Raw genomic sequence first — 13,075 nt, 5'->3', positions numbered from 1 at the left:
AAACCAAACTAAACAAACCAAACCACACAAACCAAACCAAACAAACCAAGCCAAACAACCAAACCAAACCAAACAAACCGAACCAAACAAATCAAACCAAACGAAATCAAACCAAAACAAAAAAAAAACAAACAAACCAAAGGAAACCAAACAAACCAAACAAACTAAACTAAACAAACCAAACTAAACAAACCAAACTAAACAAACGAAACCAAACAAACCAACCCAAACAACCAAACCAAACTAAACAAACCAAACCAAACAAACCGAACCAAACAAATCAAACCAAATCAAATCAAACCAAAACAAAAACAAAAAACAAACCAAAGGAAACCAAACAAACCAAACAAACTAAACTAAACAAACTAAACTAAACAAACCAAACAAAACAAAACAAACCAAACAAACCAAGAAAATATAAAGAACCTGAAACATAAAAATGACCAAATTCTGCATTAAATGACTCGCATAAGGTCGATATGCCGCAAAGCAAAACAACCGAGCCAAACTACAACAAACTAAACAGAAAAGAGTGATAAAATTACAAAAAGCAGAGAACTTCTGATCTCAAGAATACTCACATTTGGAATTCTAGCATAAAATATGGGATTTCTTGAACAAATAAACAACAACAAAAAAAACATACCGGGACTTTATATATAGAGAGAGTGCATTCATTTTCATCCAGAGATACTAACACGTTTTGCTACAAGAGCGCATAGAGATATCACCCTCGCAAATCACGTAACATTTATGTTCAGTGTTTGTTGGCAGAAAGCACCTGTCTTGTTATACGGATACAGAAATAATTGAGCACATTACGATCGCATTGCATAATAATAATAATTCTGATTCTCTATTATAACGTCTTCCTACAAATAAAAAGATGGTATTCATTGTCAGAGGACCTTCTCTAAATCCCAGTTCCAAACCAGGAGCTTGAAAGATCAAGGGTTTTCCTAAGGATGTTGATGGTACCTATAATTGCAGAGGTTTGAAGGCCACCTAAAACATCGGGGATTTGTAGTTTTTTCAATTGTCCTTCCAAACGACTTGATACTACTCGTAGTGTACCAACTATTACCGGGATTATTTATGTTTTAATCCCGTGTATACGCCTTATCTCCAAGGCCAATGGAGCATAATAGCTCCACTTCTCATTCTCCTTCTCTCTCACATTTCTGTCCCAGTGTATTGAAAAGTCTACAATCTGCCCGTTTTTTTTAGACCTTGTCAATGACGACCAAATCCGGACGATTATGCTGCAATTGCTTGGTCGTTATGACACTTTTGTCCCACCATACCTCTATCTTGCCATCCTCACTTGTTCTCACTTCATCAGGCACCTCCTCAAGCCATTTTCCAGCACACTTCACCCCAACCCTCTTACACACCTCCCAATATATCCGGAGTCGTATGCGATCGTGTCTTTTGCGGTACTCTCTCTGGGCGAATCCACTGCACCCTGCTGCAAGGTGCGCAATTGACTCCGAGGTCTTACCACAAATCCGGCATTCTAATATAATAATAATAATAATAATAATAATAATAATAATAATAATAATAATGATAATAATAATAATAAAATCAACAACAGCAACAACAACAACAATAACAATAATAATAATAACAATAATAATAATAATAATAATAATTCACAAAAAAGAAAAACCCTCTCAAATCGTAGATTTTGCTGTCCCAGCTGACCACAAGGTGAGTATGAAAGAAAAAGGTGAAACGGAGCAAATACACAGAGCTAGCCAGAGAGTTAAAAGGGATTTGAATGATGAAGAAAAACAAAATAATACCTATAATATTAAGAGCACTAGGAAAAATTTTGAAAAAAGGATGGGAGAAATTGGAATCAGAGGAATTGCTGCAAAGAAAACCCTTGAAATGCGGAGACTAATACACATGAAGCACATGCGTGAGGCAGACAAACTGCTGCAGAGACAAAACGTGAAGAAGCTTTACAGGGAATGAATAACATTGAAGCTGCATATCAACAGGTTCTACATCCCAATCACGCATCCCCTCCCATTGCTCCATCACCGTTCTCCCCATAAAGAAGTGTGAAACCAAAGCCAAAGAGCCGAGAAGGGTCAAGGAGGAGGGAAAGACCGAGGAGAGAGCGCTGATCAGACCTTCGTTGGAAAAGCTAGACGAGAACTGGGACCTTGAGAAGGTTTAGGGCAACTCAAATTCCAGTACAGACCAATGACAGCTGCCATCGAGAAATAAATGGTGAGAGACTGTTGCGATAACGCAAATTTATTTGCAAATGCTATCGAACAATAATAATAATAATAATAATAATAACAATAATAACAATAATCACAATAACAATAATAACAATAATAATAACAATAATAATAATAATAACAACAACAATAATATTAATAATAATTATAATACTAACAATAATAACAATAATAATAATAACAATAACAATAATAACAATAATAACAATAATAATAACAATAATAATAACAATAATAACAATAATAACAATAACAACAACAATAACAATAATAATAATAATAATAATAATAATAATAATAATAATAATAATAATAATAATAATAATAATAATAATGTCGTTCATCAAATTCCGCCTGTGTTTCTTTACACTATCATGTCAGCTGATATTTTGCTTGATGATAAATGCCCTGGAAAGTCACTTCTGGTTAATGTTTACTTTTAAAATATGCAAATGAAGAAATGATTTGCAGCAATTTTAAATGGTGTCAATTGTTTTAACGTAAATTGAACTCATTAATAAGAAAAAATTTAAAATGAAATTGTGAGGCTTGAACAGGGGATCATTTGATCTGTAGTCAAATACTCTACCACTACACTATAGCTCCGGATGCAAGAAATGATTTACTAAGATTTTATTATCTCCCTTGGAAAACTTATTATTTATCTATAAGCAAGAAATAATATGTTTAACATCGGATTTTTTTTTAGATTTTCGATAATTATCGAATAAATTTCTGTGCTAACATATCTAAAGCATTGCCATTATATATATACAATAAAAGTATATATATATATATATATATATATATATCTTATATATATATATCTTATATATATATATATACCTCTATATATATCTTATATATATATCTTATATATATATCTTATATATATATCTTATATATATATCTTATATATATATATTTATATATATATCTATATCTAATATATATACATATATATATCTTATATATATATCTATATCTTATATATATATATCTATATCTTATATATATATATATATATCTTATATATATATATATATATATCTTATATATATATAGATATATATATAAGATATATATATATAAGATATATATCTCATATATATATCTTATATATATCTATCTTATATATATATCTTATATATATATATCTTATATATATATATCTTATATATATATATATATATATATCTTATTTATATATATCTTATATATATATCTTATATATATATCTTATATATATATATATATCTTATATATATATATATATATATCTTATATATATATATATATATATATATATATATATATATATATATATATATAGATATAGGCCTGATGAATCATAGCTGGATAAAACGCGGAATATTCTGTGTAGCTTAATTGCCATATATATTTTATAATTAACTACCTAGCTCTACCTAAGTAGTGAACACTGTTGAAGTAAATACTTAAAGTTTATACATAAATTTATACTTTCGTATATTAATTTATGTGATTAAATTATATATATATATATATATATATATATATATATATATATATATATATATATATATATATTTATATACATTTACTGTCAACGTTTTGTATAATAGGCCCCCGAGAATATTAAATTGCCAATCTAGTTTCGGATGATGTATTGAGAATCTAGGGTAAAACGTTTACCATTTCTAAACGATAAAGGTCAGAGGTCGACACTCATAGGCTTTCACCCCACAGGGAGCAACAACGTGTTTATATTTCAGAGGGGAAAAATCAGAACGGTAACGAGTAACGCGAGTCCCGTACCACGCACACACACACACACACACACACTTACATATACACACGTGTGTACATATATATATATATATATATATATATATATATATATATATATGTGTGTGTTCAATTTTTATTACTGTTTTATTGGACTGTGGTCACTGCTGTCTTATGTTTCTCTCTCTCACTCTCTCTTTCTGCTTGTGTTTTTGTTTATCTTTCTTTGTTTTTTCTTATTTTTTCCCCTTAGGGTAGGATGTGTGTGTGTGTTTTCTTTTATATATATATATATATATATATATATATATATATATATATATATATATATATATATATATTGTTTAGAATAAAATTATCCAGGAATCAGCTCGTATGGAATTAATTTTTAATTTTATTAACAATTTGAATGTTAGTTTAGAGTGGAATTTTAAGCTCATGTTCTATAATTATAAAAAAGATATTAAATATATCAATTTATATGTTTATTGATAAAAAGATCCACCTTACCTATTAAAAAACTTTTTTTACCCATTATATAACAAGGGAGAAATTACTTCAGGAAAATGCCTAATTCGGATCATTACATTGTGATGTGGATTACCCAAAATACAGTTTGGATCATTTTACCACACTGCTATCAAAGACATTCACATAGCATTTTAACGTGCAATTTGGATGTGAATTTTTATATCCTTTTCATTAACTTCCCTTACTCTATGACATTTAAATACTTAAACAACTTTTAATTGTTGATTTTCCATGTTTCACTGACTTTAGAAAATAAGGTGTAAACCATTATAATTATTTGCTAATATTTTCTCCTCTGAAGAGATGGTAGAAATCGAAATTATAAAAATCTTGGATCTGAAACTCAAACATTTCGCGTCATAAATTTTTAAATTCATTGAATGACTAAAAATTAATATATATATATATATATATATAAAAATAAAAAGAAAAAAATAAAATAAATAAAATAAATAAAATATATATATATATATATATATATATATATATATATATATATATATATTTTTAATGGACCACCGTTCTGCCAGATCCTGTGTCTCGATAATCTTCTATCATTATATGTAATCAGTTTTTTTTTGTAAATAGTCAACCATATAGGAGCCTATTCCTGACCAGACAGACACACACACAGACATTCAGCTTTATATATATATATATATATATATATATATATATATATATATATATATATATATATATATAAAGCTGAATGTCTGTGTGTGTGTCTGTCTGGTCAGGAATAGGCTCCTATATGGTTGACTATTTAAAAAAAAAAATGATTACATATAATGATAGAAGATGTATCGAGACACAGGATCTGGCAGAACGGTGGTCCATTAAAATTGTGGGCTCTGCGTTCGCGCCTGATCCACAAAGTATGGAAATAAAAAATTAAAAAATTAAAAAGAAACGTTTACAAGTGTTTTTGATATAGATGTACATAAGAATACTTTGATAAGTATGTTTTAATTAAATAGGGATGATACAAGAAAATTGTGGGGTCTGCGTTCGCGCCTGGCCCCCATAGAATGGAAATAGGCCCACACTTGAATAAAGACTTTTCATATCTATCTGTGTAAGTATACTTTGATAATTGTTTCAGTTTGAAGAAATATGGTATAATAAAATTATGGGGTGTTCGTTCGTGACTGATCTCCATAGAATGGAAATATGTCACAAAGTTTAACAAGTTTTTTTAATATAGATCCACAGAATATTGTGATAAGTGTTTTAGTGTGAACAGGTATGGTATAATAAATTATGGGGTTTATCTATTTTATTTTTACTTTCATCATATTTTGCTTTGGTTTTGATACCCCCATATTCGAAGCTATCTCTTTACAACCCTTCCTTTTCATAACCTATCACACTTTCATAAATCAGAGTCCATTTTCTGTAGGCTGTTTTTGAACCCAGTCAACGACGGGTACTTTTACTCGTATATATATATATATATATATATATATATATATATATATATATATAGATATATATATATATATATACTGTAAAAAATCTTACCATCAACCAATAAATGTAACGTTTTACCATGTGTTCGACCGTTAAATGTCAACAGCGTTCATTGTGCATGAAATTTAATTGTTGCAATGTTATTAGAAAAACACTACAACCTTCCTCAAACAATCGCATATCTATCTATCTATCTATCTATCTATCTATCTATCTATCTATCTATCTATCTATCTGCAGCCTCTCTCCCACAGAAGAGACATTGCGAGCCTGTCTTTGTTTTATCGTTATTTCCATGGCAAGTGCTCGTCTGAGCTCCAATCTATGGTCTCCCCTGGTCTGACTTTCACGAAAAACACTCGTCTAATCGCATATCTATCTATCTATCTATCTATCTATCTATCTATCTATCTATCAATCTATCTGCAGCCTCTCTCCCACAGAAGAGACGTTGCGAGCCTGTCTTTGTTTTATCGTTATTTCCATGGCAAGTGCTCGTCTGAGCTCCAATCTCTCGTCCCCCCTCGCCAATCTTTCACGAGAAACACCCGTCTGGCTGAAACCACTGTCAATAATTTCCCCCACTCTTTATCTGTGCCTAAATCCAAACGTAGATTCCATGAGCAGAGCTTCTTTTTCAGGAGTGCACGATTGTGGAACTCTATTCCGTTTGCCTGTTTTCCACCTGACTACAACTTGGACGTCTTCAAGTCCAACATAAACAAATTCCTGACAAACCGTCCCCTAAAGCAAGACACACTATCAAATCTCCAATACTAATGATTACTACAATACTATCTCATTGATTACTGTACACGCAATAACCCTTATCCCTGAGTGGCCCCCGGGCCTTGATAAGCGGCGACCGCCATGTAAAAAAAAAAAATCTATTTATCTATCTATATCTATAGTAGTGTATTGTAGTATATATATATATATATATATATATATATATATATATACTACACACCAGTTCTTGTCAAATCACCGAAGTTAAGCAACGTTTAGCTTGCAAGTACCAGATGGGTGACCATTTAGGAAGGCTAGGCGCATCAATTCACTCACAATCTTCGTTAAGACATGCATATAGGAGAAGGAAACTCTGAAGTAAAAACCTGCGGTCTACTGTGTTCTCTCTCCTGTGGCAGTCATCTGCACCGGCAAAGGTTAGCAGTAATACCAAAAAGCGTGGTTGGTTTTACACAAAGCCTCTACTACTATAAAACAACATGGGTTTCCGAGCAATTTAGTTGTTGTGGCGGAAGCTCATATGTCGAAAAAATCATAATACACCATTTATTGCCAGATTGTAACAATCAGCAGAAATATCAGAAAAAAAAAGATAAATTTGCGGTATTGTACCTTAAAAATGACTTGCTGCCGCATATATATATATATATAGTCACCGACATACAGCCCTGTTTCGTTGTATCACAACTCATCAGTGCCGCTAGACTAGCACCTCTCCCAAGCCAAGGATTGAACCTTGGACCGTTGTGATTACATTCGGCAGTTCTACCCCTCGACCACGGAAGCGATGCCCGCAACCAATCTCTCCGAATGTCTATTTAAATAAACATCCGTCCGCCACTTGTAAAGTGCTCAAACCGCTTATTTGTAAACAAATAAAAGTGAAAGTGTCTGTCTGTCTGTGTATCTGTGTATCTGTGTGTCTGTGTGTGTACATTTCCCTACGCAATAACTCTGTCAATTTTTAGTCTACAAACTCGAAATTTGATATAAAGGGTACTGAGATTTGGAGAAATCTATGTGATCGGTTTTCGGCCAGAAATTTTGCCGTTAAAGGGTTAAAGTTCTACAATTTGATCTTTGAGAACTCTACCAAACTCCTCCGACAATTTTGGTTCTAAACACTTGAAATTTTAGATATAGGTTACTTGGACATGGATCTAACTTAATAACTTGATTTGAGCCCAAAACAATAAATGTTAAGAGGTCATAATAGGGGTCAAATTTTAAAAAATTGACCGCTTATTCATTTTTTGGCTCAGCGTACACCTCCAAACACCCGGGCAATATATATACACGTAGCTTTTGTTGTTGATTTTTTTTAAACGATATTAAGGTTAACGTCTACACTTTGGAGCTCCGGTGTTTTTTTTTCTTTCTTTCTTTTTCTTTTTTTTTTTTTTTTGAAAGTCCCCCATTTTTTATTTGGACGTATTTTTTATTTATTTATTATTTTTTAAAAACAGTAATCTACGGATACACGTGTAGCTTGACTGATGTTAGGATTCGAACACTGGACCTTATATATTTCAGTCCAGCGTCTTAATCGATTACGCTATGAGGCCATAGAAATAAAAGGAGGAAAAGAACGCGGGAAAACGTGATGTTTTTTGCTGTTACGACCACCGCCAAGCCGAAAGTGACATAGGTTTAAATTAAGGCTAGACAATCGAAAAGAGGGGATAACTTTTGAAAATATCGGTAAAAAAAAGCGACCTCTTCCTGTAGAAAAATGCCCAGTTGAGGGTGAAGAAATTAATGTTTTTAGCCAATTTTTCGGTATTTGTCGTCTAAAGGGTCGAGTTTCAAAACGATCATGACCTTGAGAAAATCCGTTGCCTCTGTCGAAAGTTTTCGGCAGACATGCAAACATACATACATTTATATATTGGTAGCTCAGACTAGATGAATTATTGTCCTGGAATCCAGTAAGATTAAGGGACCAAAACGAAAGATATACTACAACATATGAAAATGGTTAATTGGGAAAAGGAAAATTATATTTTCAATTTCTTTACGAACTCAGTGTTTAAGAGATAAAGAAATTTAATAGAACATTCGAATATCTATGTATCTCATATAGAGTTCAAGTGTGAGTCCCAGGTCGTGGGGTCCCTTGATTTCTGAGAACTTCGACTGAAGTAAAATAAAACATAAAACGTTAACTGCCTTTATATAATGAATGTGGGTGCGTGCGTATGTGTGTATGTATATGTGTATGCGTGTCAGGTCATGTCATGTGCTACTGGTACCATGGAGCTGTGCCAGTGGGGCTTTCTCAAGGCTAAGGAAGAGAGTATTTGAGAACCGTGACCTTCTGGCAAAGACCAAAATCATGGTATATAAAGCTGTCTTGCTGCCCACTCTTCTCTATGGATCGGAGACCTGGACCACATACAGGAGGCACGTAAAAACCCTGGAGACGTACCACCAAAGATGCCTCCGAAAAATCCTCAGAATTAGTTGGAAGGACCGACGCACCAACACCAGCGTCCTGAGTGAGGCTGACATTCCCACTATCACCGCTACTGTTGCTCAACGCCAGCTCAGATGGACTGGTCATGTTGTCCGAATGCCGGATCTCCGCCTCCCAAAACAGATTTTCTACTCTCAGCTTGTTGAGGGAAAGCGTGCCCAGGGTGGCCAAAAGATGAGGTATAAGGACAACATCAAAGCAAATCTAAAGCGGTTTCACATGGACCTTAAGACATGGGAGGACGTGGCTGGGAGCAGGTTGGCATGGAGGAGCGCTGTCCACAAAGGTGCTGCGCTTTATAGTAGTGACCTAAATAAAGCTGCTGAGGATAAACACAAGCACAGAAAGGACAGATTATTAACCAGACACACCCAACCCCACCCCACCACCACTACCTTTATCTGCCCAAATTGCACAAGACAAATTGGGTCTAGGATTGGGCTCTATGCTCACCTGAGGACCCACAGAAGCCACAACGGAGGACAGTCTTACTCGGACACGAGTGACCGCCGATGATGATGACTGGTACCATGTAACCCAGTACTACCTGCCTCATGGTCGGGTCACCGGCGACTAAACTGGTTCCCCCACCAGACTTGTTTGGTAAGGAGGGCGGCTAGTCTCCCTGAAGGATTAAAAACAAGACCTTCCAAAGGGCGAATGATCTCTTTTTCTGGGTCAACGGCCAACTAGCACCGTGTATATTTGTGTGTGTGTATATGTGTATTGGGGTGGAGAGGGCTCCCGTAAGCCGTGGTGAAGGCAACCTTTCTAGGAGAAGCAAATCTCTGATTTAAAAAAACCATAAAGCGGAAGATCATTACCCGCATTAAGCTGGTCTGCAGTTTAATTTGTTGCTGGCTATCTTGCTCTTGCTTGTTGCTGGATCTCAACATTTTGAACCGAGAGAGAGACTTAGCTGTCGTACAAAGCTAAGACTCTGTAACATCATCTGTGTATAGATACTCCCTCAGGTATTTGGGCTCATGGATTTTAAATGTCTGAGGGAGTGGCACTCGTCTGACAAGACGTTGCAATCATCATGTGTGTATATGTGAGAACGTGTGTATGTATATGTGTATGAGTGTACGTATATGTGCATGTATATATGCGTGTGTGTATGTGCGCATGTGTGCATATTTGTGTGTCTATGTATGTATATGTCTGTCTGTCTGTATGTATGTATAAGTGTGTTCATATGTGTGTATGTGTATGTGTTTAAGTGCATCTCTGCACGTGTGTACGTGTGTGTCTGTATTGCGTATGTGCGTGCGTATGTATGTATGTGTGGATATTTGTATACAGCAAAATCACGTTGACACACCGGTTCTCATCAGATCATCGAAGTTAAGCAACATTGAACCTAGTTAGTACCAGATGGGTGACCATTTGGGAATTCTAGGCGCTGTATGTGTTTTCCGCTTCTCTCGGCATTTGTTTCCAGTCGTCCTGAACTTCCACTTACCACTGGTATTTAACAATGTCGACTCAGGAGAGGTATGGTTGTGATTGCGCAACTCTTACCACAAAAAAATTCACTCGCAGGCACCCTAACCGTGGGTATCCGTATACTGTCAAGACTAAAGGAAGCCTTCTTTTTTTAATATATTTGTGTATGTGTTTGCATGTGTGTATGTGTATGTTTGTGTCCGTAAGTATGGTAGAAAAGTGTGTGCATATGTGTGTGTGTATGTGCGTATGTGTGTATTGTGTGTGTTTGTATATGTTGCGTGCATTTCTTGTTAAATGTTTGTCTTCGGTTTCACAGTAATTATTTCTGGAGAGAATAAATTCGAGATAAAACGCCCATTCTTAAAAGTATAAAAACATCGTAAATTCGTTTGGAGAGAATTAATATATATATATATATATATATATATATATATATATATATATATATATATATATATATATATATATATATATATATATATATATATATATATATATATATATATATATATATATATATATATATATATATATATATATATATATATATATATATATATAACTCCTCCTCTTTTCCCGACATGGGTGGCATTTACAGACATATTTCTGACAGCTGTGCACAACGCCCCTAAGCACTATTTAATACTCTCTCTCTCTCTCTCTCTCTCTCTCTCTATATATATATATATATATATATATATATATATATATATATATATATATATATATATATATAGTAAGTTATAAAATGTATATGGCGATTAAGCTACACTGAATATTCCGCGTTTCATCCACTCTAGGATTCTTCAGGCTTATGCGCATAAGCATGAAGAATCCTAGAGTGGATGAAACGCAGAATATTCAGTGTAGCTTAATCGCCATATACATTTTATAACTTACTAACTAGCTCTACCTATGTATTGAGCACTTTTGAAGTAAATACTTAAAGTTTAAGCATAAATCTATACTTTCGTATATTAATTTTATGTTTTTCTTTTTTTTTTTACACTGTGATCACCACTTATCAAAGCCCGGAAGCCACTCAGGGATAAGGGTTATTGCAAGTACATTACGTTAGTGTGGAGATTTGATGAAGTTTTTAATTAAGGGGGCGGTTCATTAGGAATTTGTTAACGTTGGACTTGAAGACATCCAAGTTGTAGTCCGGAGGGAAGCAGTCAGACGGAACAGAGTTCCACAGGCGTGCAGTTCTAAGAAAGAAGCTTTGTTCATGGAATCCGCGTTTTGATTTAGGCACAGATATAGAGTGGGGAAAATTTTTCACAGTGGATTCAGCTAGTCGGGTGTTTTTCGTGAAAGATTGGCGAGGGGGGACAAGAGGTTGGAGTTCAGACGAGCACCTGCCATGGAAATAACGATAAAACAAGGATAGGCTCGCAACGTCTCTTCTGTGGGAGAGAGATTGCAGGGTAGAGAAAAGGGCATCCCCCACTAAGCCACGAAGTCTATTTTGTACTCTGTCAAGGCAGGATAGGCTGTTTTTAGCAGCTCCTGCCCAGATATGGATAAACGATAAAAAACGAAGCATAAACCGTCAGTGGAATCATAGCGGAATGGATTAGGCCGCTGTGTCCATAGATTACTGTTTTTAAAAAATGATAAGTAAACGGTACACACACACACACACACACACACACACACACACACATATATATTATATTATATAACTCAAATGACCTTGTAACGATGTATGTAACCTACTTTCCCGTTTACGACATTCGGTTACGCATGCGCGCACGACCTGCGCACTGAAATATTAACGTTATTATTTCAAAATTATTATTTAACATGGGAAGAGTGGAGTTATAAAGAACTTAAACGTAATACAGAAATGAACGATGTAAAAAAAAAAAGCAGATATATCAAAATTTGAATTTAACTATAATAAGTATTATGGTATCTGTTCAGTGCACATTTACCTATAAGTATGGCCAACCACTTATAATTCAGTAGCTGTAATTAAAAAAAAAATAATCAATTATAATAAACAGAACGACTCATAGAAATCTATCTATATTCTGTTTTCATTTTAATATACTCTCATAGATATGTTTCTGTTATGTCAAAAAAAACTATTTTCTTTACGTCACACGTGTTACGCTCATTCTATAGCTAATATAACATACTGACCCAACGGGTAGTCTAGTATATAACTCCTTGAGTTATATATAAATGCTTGATGATACGTTTGTTTAGTGTGGTCAAATATGAATATATCTTTCCAGCTTCAGAATAGAAACATGGATCCTTTTTTTTTTTCACCTTCCCATTGTATTTATTTCATTCGTAAATTAGTTGTAAGCAGCTTTTAATCGTTCGGTTTTCAAATAATGTTAGTTCGTCA

The 13,075-nt window shown here is 33.8% G+C and overlaps 1 pseudogene; it reads left to right on the top strand.

Annotated features, from left to right (window-relative positions):
• Positions 1-10,555: 10,555 nt before the first annotated feature.
• Positions 10,556-10,672, top strand: LOC145268965 (5S ribosomal RNA; annotated as a pseudogene).
• The last annotated feature ends 2,403 nt before the right edge of the window (positions 10,673-13,075 follow it).

This window comes from Euprymna scolopes, chromosome 44 (assembly GCF_053919585.1).
Source record: "Euprymna scolopes isolate OS-2025 chromosome 44, ASM5391958v1, whole genome shotgun sequence".
In the NCBI taxonomy this organism is placed as follows: Eukaryota; Metazoa; Mollusca; class Cephalopoda; order Sepiida; family Sepiolidae; genus Euprymna; species Euprymna scolopes.
This window is presented reverse-complemented; position numbering and strand designations above follow the sequence as displayed.